Source organism: Sinocyclocheilus rhinocerous, unplaced genomic scaffold (genome assembly GCF_001515625.1).
Source record: "Sinocyclocheilus rhinocerous isolate Xijiao unplaced genomic scaffold, SAMN03320098_v1.1 scaffold603, whole genome shotgun sequence".
Taxonomy (NCBI): Eukaryota; Metazoa; Chordata; class Actinopteri; order Cypriniformes; family Cyprinidae; genus Sinocyclocheilus; species Sinocyclocheilus rhinocerous.
Genome location: NW_015656630.1, coordinates 2,616,777 through 2,627,629, shown reverse-complemented (window position 1 = coordinate 2,627,629; position 10,853 = coordinate 2,616,777). Strand labels below are relative to the sequence as shown.

Below are 10,853 nucleotides of genomic sequence, written 5' to 3'. Positions count from 1 at the left end.
TGGCATTCAAATACATCACGAATACGGAAACATTTGATTTTGTGTTGAATGAGAGACTCAATGTTGGTTTCAGTTTCATTTTAGCCTAAATTAATTCGTTTTGGCTTGTCGTTTATATTGCTATAGATTATATTTTTAATTCTTGTTCTTTTCTAAATACTGTTTGTTGTGTAGCCTAGCTATGTTTACAGTGTTTATTATAATGTTTGTAAACATTTCACATCGGCATTAGGCCTATTTCTGAATGAAATAATAAAATGCGACTTGTTTTTTTCTCTAAAAAAACTAAAAAATGTATACGCGTAGCGTATTTTAACCATGCAGCAAACCTTTTTAAATATTTTGATAAATTACTGAAAAAAATCAATAAATAAATGACTTTTTAAACCGTTTAACTGATTGTATTTATCGGTCAAAATTCTTAGTCGGTTAACGGTTAACCGGTTAAAATGAACATCCCTACTCTGTGACCAACAAAAGTTGATGATTCTTACATGTTTTGTTCATCATGTTAATGTTCACAAATTAACAGAATGATTATGAAGTTTGAAGCCTAAATACAATCACCAGAAGCAGTAATTATAAACAAAGCAAGGATGTAAAAGAGAACTAATAAGTAGATGGGTTTTCCTGTTCGGCATGAAGACTGCCTTTGTAGCGATGTTTAGCCACTTGTTAGCAACTGCCTTTTTCAAGACAAGTAAAAGCTTAAGAAAACAGCGTGGTTATTACTGATGTATTTTAAGTCATAGAGTAAATTATGAAAGTGTCTAGAGCTTGTGTTGAACACAGACCTTATTGCAGGCATTTAACAAAAAACCTCATAGACATTAGAGTGATGAACAGGAAGTGCTAAAATTCTAACTAGTTCCGGGTTTTGGCATACAAAAGTATGTCAACCTTGCAGCACTCCGTTTGGGATTGTTTGGCAGATGTGGCGAGTGTTTGGAAAAACCTGTTTGAAAATGGCATTTGTTTTTCCAATTCTGTTTGTTGATGATAGTGCAGAAATTACAAGCTTGCTTTTAATAAATAATTTCTGTATGGATATGAGTGTAAAATAAATGAATTTGTGTGTGTGTCATTGACTACAATGAAGATCATCCTTCCAGTTACATGTTTCTTCATCTTATTTTTGTAAATAATTACAAATCATGATTTCTCAAAAAAATGTCTAGGTCACATTTCATCTATTCCCAAGAAATTTAGTATATTATACAATACATATTCATTTGATAGTGTTAATGGAATAATATATATATATATATATATATTTATTTATTATCGCGATACATATTGATATTGAATTATTGTCCAGCCCTACAATGTACATATTTGTCTGAATATCAATATGTTTATAACATGCATTTGTATAACTTAAATCCATCAAGACATTGGTGCAGAATGAACAGTCACTCTCAGAATAAATGTCAGACATTCTGTTGTGCTGATCATTAGTATTTGCTATTTCAGAAGTGAGCGGCGCTTTGAAAAGCCCTTGAGGCGTGATGGTGGGCGTGGTGGTTTTGAGGAGGGAGGAGCAGGAGGAAGGAAGGACTACGTGCGCTCAGACAGCGATAACTGGCGTACGCTCAGAGAGGAGCAGGAGGACGATGATGGGGCAGAACCTGGGGGAAGCTGGAGAATTGCTGGAGGCCGTCGTGATGGTACATTCACTTTTTTATTAATGGAGAAGGTGGACGTAGAAGGGCTGGAAGTGAGGGAGGAGAGGAAGAGCGAGATGGCCTACCTGAATGGTGCACCGATGAAGAAGAAGGGGAGATGGGAACCTTTGATTCTTCTGGAGCCTTCATGTGCATTAAGGTTTGCTTGTCTTACAACACTTTTCTTTAAATAAATTTCAGATGCATTCTTGCTCATGACTGTTAAGTAACTTCCTGTTAAGTAAGTAAAAAAAAGAGATGGATTAAATCAGGTTTGTGTTACCCTTTAGAAAAGCTCCAGAGATGCAATCCCTGAAGACCAGGAACTGGAATTTGAAGCTCTGGAGGAGGAAGAGGAGGGTGGTCAAGAGAAGAAGGACAGCCCTGCTGATAAATGTAAGAAAAGTCTTATTTGATGTTGTATCCGGCATGTTCAGCAGGAAGTGCCTGTTGCCCTTTGTTCTGCATTATGTGACCTGCTCTGACCAAGATTACTTTAAATGAACATTAAACGTTTAGTGTCCTCCATTTCTCAAGATGATGTATTTCCTCACTTTTTTTTTTTTGCTGTTTTCTAAACTCACCTCGCTTCTTTTTTTTCCAGCGAACACATGTGAAGCAATAGCTGTGTGTGATAGAGACAGAAATTCATCATCTCCTCATGCTGTGTCTGCTCCTGCCCCTGTGCACCCTGTTGCAGAGGAAAAGACTCGCAAACCCATAGTCACTCCTCCTTCAAAACCTGCACCCCAACCATCTGATGGTTCTCTATCTCTTTTTTTCTCTCTTTTTGTGCATTTTCCCTTTTTGTTCCAAGAACATGCAATGCAAAAAGCTCTGGACCAAGACTGAGTTTTTTCTTATAGATGCAGCTCCAGCAGGTGGCACCACAACGCAGATGCAGAGCTCCTCTCCTCCCTCAACCACTGGTACTGACCTTCCAACAGTAGGGGGAGACACCGAGGAGGAAGATGGCATGAAGCACCTTCAGCAGGTTAGCGTGCTTGCTTTTTTGTTTGTTTTTGTTGCTCTTACGATAGAAGGTCAAAGTAAAAAAGATCTGTCTTTTAAAGGAGGCTGAGAAGATGGTGGCATCCCTGCAAGACACGTCTCTTGAAGAGGAGTGTTTCACTCAAGCTCTTCAGGAGAGCCACATCACTGCGGCACACACTCACACACACCCGAATACGCACACACACTCTCACTCCACCTCACACACTCTCCCGAACTCCGCCAGTGCTCTGCCCCTGTCCCATGAATCCGCAATGAAGTGGTTCTACAAAGACCCTCAAGGGGAGATTCAAGGTGACTACCACGTCAGTCTTGGAGGGTTTTTGTGTGTTCATCACAGCATTAAATGGTGGGCTGTATTGGTTGTCTCTCTTTCAGGTCCTTTCACTACAGTAGAGATGTGTGAGTGGTTTCAGGCGGGGTATTTCTCCATGAACCTGCTGGTCAAACGTGGTTGTGATGAGGGATTTCAGCCCCTGGGTGAAGTCATCAAGATGTGGGGGCGTGTGCCTTTCTCTCCCGGCCCCTCCCCTCCTCCACTGCTGGTGAGGAACACTGTGAAATATCCAGAAATGGGTTTGATGATGCTTTGTGCCATGTATTAGTAATAATTTACTCAGGGCTTTGTGTAACAACAATTTCACCATGTTCCTAAATCCTTAACCATGGTAAAATCAAGAATAGCCTTGAGTTGCTTGTTGCTTTTGTAAAATATTCAAGTAGGTGTCAGAGCTTTAACCTTTTAAGGCAGTGCTTTAACATATAGAGGTCATGTTACAGATGACCCAAATTCATCTCATATCTCATATCCTCCCATTCTACATTTCCTGACGGTTATTTTCTCGCCAATCCTAAAACTTCTACAAAATAAAGTATTCTAGTTGGATGGAGATACAACTTTTTGGTCTGTTTTTCTGTTACTTTAGGGGAACATGGACCAGGAGGTATTGAAGAAACAATTAGAACAAGCTGCCACTGCAGCCCTGTACAAACAACTTCAGATGAGATTTCAGCACATGAACAGGTATCACCGACTAGCAATTAATGCATCAGTTGACCAGGTATATACTTGTGTTTTGGGTTTATGAGCGATGTGTTTGGGTCTCAGGTGTGGGGAGACTGGGATGATGCCTGCGATGAACAGGTCCATGTCAGTGCCAGACACCGGGCCCATGTGGGACATGCCTACCTCAGTCTCTCAGCAGTCAGGTACTACCAGCTGCATTGATGCTTTGTAATAGCCACTTTATTATATGAAGTGCTTTTGTTACACCACTGGTTTTTCTGTTTTGTAGGCGGTGATACCAGTCTGTGGGACTTAACCATGAGTAACTCCACTCAGGGTCCAACTCTTGAACATTTGCAGAAAGTACGTAACCTATGTGATCTTGAAAGTGCCTTCAACATATGCTATAGTAAAGCTGTCTGTCCTGCTAGATTACATTGATCTTGTCTTGATCAAGGGCTCATGGTGACTAAAGCCCAAAGCATTACTTCATTTTTGATGTGAAAATTTAGCAAATGTGTACAACTGTGCATAGCCTGGATCTTGTCCAGTGTCTGCACTATTACTCTCCAAAAGTTACAGATAAAAATATCTTTGTACCCGTTTAAACAGAGTTGCTCATGTCTCTTAACAGACTCACACAAGCGTTCATCAATGTAGGCATCTATTGCTGTCTCCAGAATTTTTTTTTCTTTTTCCTCATCTGTTTTTTGAAACAGCGGGCCGTGGCAGTGTTGCCACCATGTGGACAAAGTGCAGTCAGAAAAACCAATTTGCACGTTTACTGTACATGTGTACTATGCTTATGAAGAATTTTACGTAATGCACACTGTACCTATACCCTAATGTATACGTTAAAAGCCAAAGTAAACTTTGGATTTCAACAGGACTGCGATGTCACCAATTAATCACTCCTCTCGGTGATCACATTTCATGTTGAATGTGTAAACTTCACCCATATTGCTGTTTCGGTAATTGAGCCTGTGCTGCCCGTGTGTTAGATCCAGCAGGAGAGGCGTGAAGCTGAACTCAGGAAGCGTGACGAAGAGGAGAGGAAACGGAGGGAGGAAAAGCGCCGGCAGCAGGAGGAACAGAAGAGGAGAGAGGAGGAGGAGCTTTACAGACGAAAACAGGTGAGCACATGGACACACTGGGCTACAACTGTTGCACTCTTAAATGTTTATGATGTGTAACACGTTTGTATGTTTGTGTTTTACAGCAGTGCCGTCAGCAGCAGGAACTGATCATGAAGTTTCTGCAGCAGAGCCAGCAGCAGCAGAGCGTGCCAGGGGGCGCAGGGTGGAGCGGAAGCCAGGCAGGAGCTCTGTCTCTGGGCAAAGCTACCGGAAAGAGCATGGGACTCCTGGAGCTGGAGGCAGAGAGACTTCACAAACAGCAGCAGCAGAGAGCTCAGCAGCAGCAAAGGGTAAAAAAAATCTTGAGTAGTGAATTGTTTAATATGCATCCGAATGGCTGGCAAACAGTTTGTAGTCTTGGGTTTAAAGAGGTCTTCCTCGTAAGAGTTGCTGTTGTTTTAGGTCATTATAACATTGTTTCGTTCAGCATGGAAGTTTGACAATGGGCCAGTGGAGTGATGGGCCATCTGGGATGTGGTCAGGAGCTGGCATGGAAGGGAAGGTCGGAGGTGGCAACCCTGCTATGGGCATGTGGGATGAGGCCATGAAGAACCAGGCCAGCCATCGGAACATTGGCCTCAAGAACAGCCGCAGCAGTCCCTCTCTCAGGTACACAAATTTGCACTCACAATTTACCTTTCCATTTAAACCAGTGTTTTTACACAATGTTATCCCCAAACGTGTCTGTGTTCTCAGTGATCAGTACATGCTGAATCGGCGTAAGCGTACTGACGATGAGGATAGGCTTCTGAAGCTACTTCAGGGGATGAAACCTCAGGACGGTTTCACCACTTGGTGTGAACAGATGCTCCACGCTCTCAACACCTCTGCAAATAACTCCTCCTCAGTGGACGGTAACTATGTCACATCTGCCATTCGCCTCTTTTTCTACTGTCTTCTCCAAAAGGAATGGAGATTACATTTATCATGCTTGCATTTCTCTTGGTAGTGCCCACCATTGTGGCATATCTGAAGGAGGTGGAGTCTCCATATGAAGTTCATGACTTTATCCGTATTTATCTGGGCGATACCATTGAAGCCAAAGAGTTTGCCAAGCAGTTCCTGGAGCGCCGTGCCAAACAGAAAGCGAACCACCAGAGACAACAGCAGCAGGTTTGTGAAGGACGATTTTTCTTGTTTAACGTTTGTTCAATTCTCCACACTGGGTGAGTCTTAATGTACTGAAACTTTCCACAGCTGTCCAAGGAAGTCTCTGGATTAAACATGAACTTCCCCCTGCAGGTAAATTACATACTGTTTTACTGGATTTTTAAAGAAGACCTATAATATTTAAATTTTTAGTTTTCATTTTCTATTAGTCCATTGTTTAAATTCTTCCTGCTTTTCTTCTTACAGTCAATGTTCCAGGCAGCTCACATGAGTAAGGGTGGCAGTGTGTACGACACTCAGGGAGGAAAAACAAATAAAAAGCCTAGCATGATGCTCCATTCTGACCCCAGTATCCTCGGTTAGCGTATACGCTCGCATAAACACTCACAAACCCCTGCTGGGTTCCATTCAGCTTTACCCATCAGCATGCATACATTACCCAGAATAACCCTTGAACTACTGTTGTTTTAATCTGCATTCCGGCTCCTTGTCAAATTCTTGCTGTCTGGGTCATAGTGAGATCTTCATCTAGCAAAGAGAACCTCTTTACTGATGTACTTATTGAAAAGCATTTTCTGCCCTGCTTCAAGGGGGAAAGTTTATGAATTAGTCATTAGTATATTCCCAGATGGGAAATTTCTTGTAGAAAGTCAACCCTCAGACTTCTCAACCTCTGTTCTCCTGTTTCCCACCTCCGCAGGCTACTCATTCCTGGGGGGAGGTGAGCTGGAGCAGGTGGAGGATTACTGACCCAGCCCGTCTACTTGAGTTTACCTGAGGCCTTAAACCTGGAGCAAATCAGCAGAGGAATGTGCACTGCTCAGTGAGGGAAGGGGCGGACGATATTTGTCCACACCCCCTCTCTCTTTCTCTCTCTTTCTCTCACACTGCACTGTGAGAGGAGCAGAAGGAGGTTATTGGGAGGTTCGGTGTGAAGAGGAGATCCTCTTCTGCCTCCCTTCAGTAAAGCACCTTACCTAAACCATTGCACTTTAATGTTTTCATATTTGAAATGGAGTTGTCTGTCTTTCTTTTTTTACAATGCAGAAATGTGTGAATATATTGTTGCATATATTATGTGTAGAATATTTGTATGAATATACATATGAGAGGTAGGGACGGAGCGGTTTCCGCCATATCAAACGTGGAGGTTTGGAAATGTTGGGGAGATATAAGTTAAGCATCTCTCCTAAAAGACAAACACTGTTGTATTTTTATGTTCATGGTAAAGCTATCAGAATATGAATTTGAAAACTTGAAGATTTGCACTTGTTTAACAAAAAAACAAACAAAAAAAAATGTTAGGATAGGTTGAGGTTTTTTGTGAGTGCGTGTGCAAGCGTAAGAGATGTAGTCTGCACAAATTTTATTGCTTACCGACGTGTATAAAACAAATGCCATGCTTTTATTTTGTTCAACACAATTTTCTACTTCATTGAGCGTGTGCGTGAATGGACAGAAGTAGATTGTGTTGGCGCTTTTTTGTACATAGGCTCTTACAGAGACCGATAGGAGAGTCAAGCATTGCGTTTTTACCCTCCAGTGTTTAAAAGCATGAATTGAGGTGCTGTTTGGCCCGTTTGGCTCTGTTCTAAGAGGGCAATCGGGCTTTGTGTTTGGTGTGTAAATGTAGCTCCTCTGTTGTCTGTACACAAACTACTTACATTACAACTCTTCACCTTTCACTCATTCTCAGTCCACGATGTGAAATGTTGCCTTCTGTCCAGAAAGTGTGTGGGTGTGTGTATTCTGTTGGCTGGTGTTTTGAGACAGTCACAAGGGCACTGTGATTCTGTATGTCAGTTGTTACTTTCTTTTTTGTTGCTGTTGAAAAACGATGATTTATTTTTTTTATTCTATACAAAGTATTTGAACTTTGAGTTGGAGCACTTTCTAGGCTGCTACCTTGTATTTTTTTTTTTGAGTGTTAGATTGAAAAAATGAAACTGTACAACTGTTCACTTGATAAAAAAAGAAAGAAAAACCTCTGCAATTTCATAAAAAAAATTTTTTTTTTTTTTAATTTTTTTTTTTTTTTTTTTTGCCTCTTGAGGATGTATTATGAATGAATGTATTTCAAAACAAACTATGTATAACAGTGCATCTAACAATAAGGCTTGAGTGTCTCGGAGTGAAACGGGACACGCCTCAACATTCGGAATATGCCTATTGTCAGAGGTCAGATTCTGGGATGCGCATGGCCTGTATCAAGCTGACGGTCTCCGGCTGCTAGTGCTCTTCCGGAACTTTCTCACAACATCCGGAGATTCCGTTCGTCTCAACATCTTGATGGAACTGTTGTTCTGCCGTTTTATTACTTGCGCTCTTGATGCAGGGCCATTGAGAGCCAAGGATCTGCAGTGTGTAGCAGGAAATTGTTGTTGTTGTTTTTTGGGGTGGGGGGATAGAATCTATTTGAATCGGAAGAGACTGAGGATCAGAACAGAGGAGATTTCGGTACTTGATCTGTAGAAAAAAAAATCCTGCTTTAAGCGTATTTCACTCTATTCTGACTGGATTATATTTTTGTAAAAAAAATAAAAGACAATGACTGAAAACAAGCACGGAGAGGTGGATATCGGCACTAACTCAAACGCCATTCTGGAGTCCGAAAATGAGTGGCAACCAGCTGCATTTAGTGCTACACCCAGAGCGTGAGACACAGGGAATATGTGCGGATCCATTTCATCCTCACACCAAAGGAATGTAGTTTTTTGCATCCTTTGAGCTGCAATCCCCACTGCTCTCTGCAACACTATCAAATGAAGGATATTCCTACAGCATTTGAAAAAAAAAGACATGTACGGTCATTTTGAATGTTTGATTTAAAAAAAAAAAAAAACCTTTATGCCTTTTTAGAAGATTACGGTGCGGAGAAACTGCAGATCTCACGTCTATCAATCATATTTCTTCAAAAACTTCCTTACCTGCTGCGGGTTGAGGAGTCTAGATGTGATGAATGTTTGGAGAGGAGATGAACTGAAGCAAACTCTCCTCGTTTCTTCACGCACTTCACTTGAACTAAATTTCAAGGACACAGACTTGTCATGATTGCCTGTCAATACAATGAAAAATTGAGAGTATTACAGCAATTGTTGACATTATGAAGTTCATGGATGCTTGTGAAACAGCTGAACTGCAGTGAAGCAGGTGAGATGCGACAGACTGAGATTGAAAATTGTAAATTTACTTACGTTGTGGTTTAATCTGTTTTTTGTTTTACAGTTCTTCCAGGATGGACGTAACCTAGATCTCTCTGCTGGTACCATCACACCCACCAGTACGCATCATCTGATGTCGTCGAATTTAGCAAGAGACCACAACTTTCTCTACTGTTTCTCTCTTCCACTCGCTTTCGTCCTGACAGCATAGAATGGGACCCACAGACAGACTAGGTGTGTGCATGCATGTGAAGAGACTTTGTATGTGTCTGTACAAAGACACTCGTACATTCTCCTGTCTCACTTGTGGGTGAGGTGGGGACTGGATGTCCTGTAAATAATGTAAATGATTTTGGTCCCTGTTTGTTGAGTTCTGTTCATCTTAGGGCATCATCTTGGGTGTTTCACATGCCTTAATTGTACAAAATAGAACTGCCCTGGTCAACATTAATGTAACACTCATTAGAAAAACAGCACCGGCTGTATCTACATCATCTAAAGGAATCTGAGCCTGGCTGAGAATGTTTTCCCCTACGTTGACTTCACTCATCATACCAGGCTGTGGGATGTTTCCCACGGTGTTGTCTATGTATTGTTGGTATGTTAATGTTCAAGTGAATAACTGCAATTATTGACATGTACAGATAAAGGTTGATGAGCATTGGTATATGCTGAAATCTGAAAAAGAAATTATAAAAGTAAAAAAAAAAAAGGGTAGCTTGCCTTCCTTTATCAGTTCGGCATTGACATTTTTTTAGTTTTAAATGATTAGGTGGGTACGTACAGAACATGGGGCTTGGTTTTGCTTTGAGAAGATCAAAATATGTTAAACTGAAAATAAAAAAAATAAATGCTGAATTTGTTTTCTGTCATTGTTACAATTATTGTTGGCTTAGACCTTCGTTGTTTTGTCTTAAATGTAGTCAGATTTGACTCCTGCTTTGCGACTGTTTTCCTCTATGAGGCAGTACAATCACACTTCTGCTTCAGAACCTCAGGGAGTAACTTATAAGTTACATTATAAAATATTCGAGGATAATCAGAGCTTGATTTCTTGATGCCAAATGAAACTAACGTTACTAAAGATAAAAATCATCGTGCTTTCAGTCATTTTCAGTCGGCGTTAGGAACCATTCTAAATTCATGTTAAGTCTACACAGCATAAACCTCCACCATTTGATTCCCCAAGGAACCCAGCATCACTCTTTTGTACTGTTTTTTGACAGATTTTAGTTTAGAGGTTTAAGTACACAAACCTTGTTCTGATGTGCCTCGAGCTAACGTTACCTGAATAAAGTTGAGGCGGTTGGAAACGCCATGTTTCTTGGAAATACTGAATTGAAGTCGATTCGAGCCCTACCGTCCTCGCAGGTTACTTCATAGTAGTTCTTTTGATTTGTTGGCCTTAAAGCTGCAGTTACATTTAAATTCAACAGTATTGAAAAATACTTCAGAGAGTAGCTTTTCTCAAGACGGCATCCACAAACTCTCCTCACCAACAGTCACCAACACGCGCGCTCACCACAGTTGTTGCCATGTCCGCTTATTATAAGCAACTAAAACTAGCTTTTTATTATATAAAATATAAATGTACTATTTTACTTAAATGCACTGTCTATTGTTTAATAAAATACTACTTGTGGAAGTCTGTAATTTAGCTATTTTTATCCAGACTGTATTTAATCTATATATGCTGTCTTGATAAGTGAATTTACGGAGTTATACAGTGTCTTTCCCATAATTAATAAATAACTACTAAACCTTT

The 10,853-nt window shown here is 40.6% G+C and overlaps 1 pseudogene; it reads left to right on the top strand.

Moving 5' to 3' along the window:
- LOC107720552 (PERQ amino acid-rich with GYF domain-containing protein 1-like) overlaps window positions 1-7,791 on the top strand; it is a 14,848-nt pseudogene extending 7,057 nt beyond the window's left edge.
- The last annotated feature ends 3,062 nt before the right edge of the window (window positions 7,792-10,853 follow it).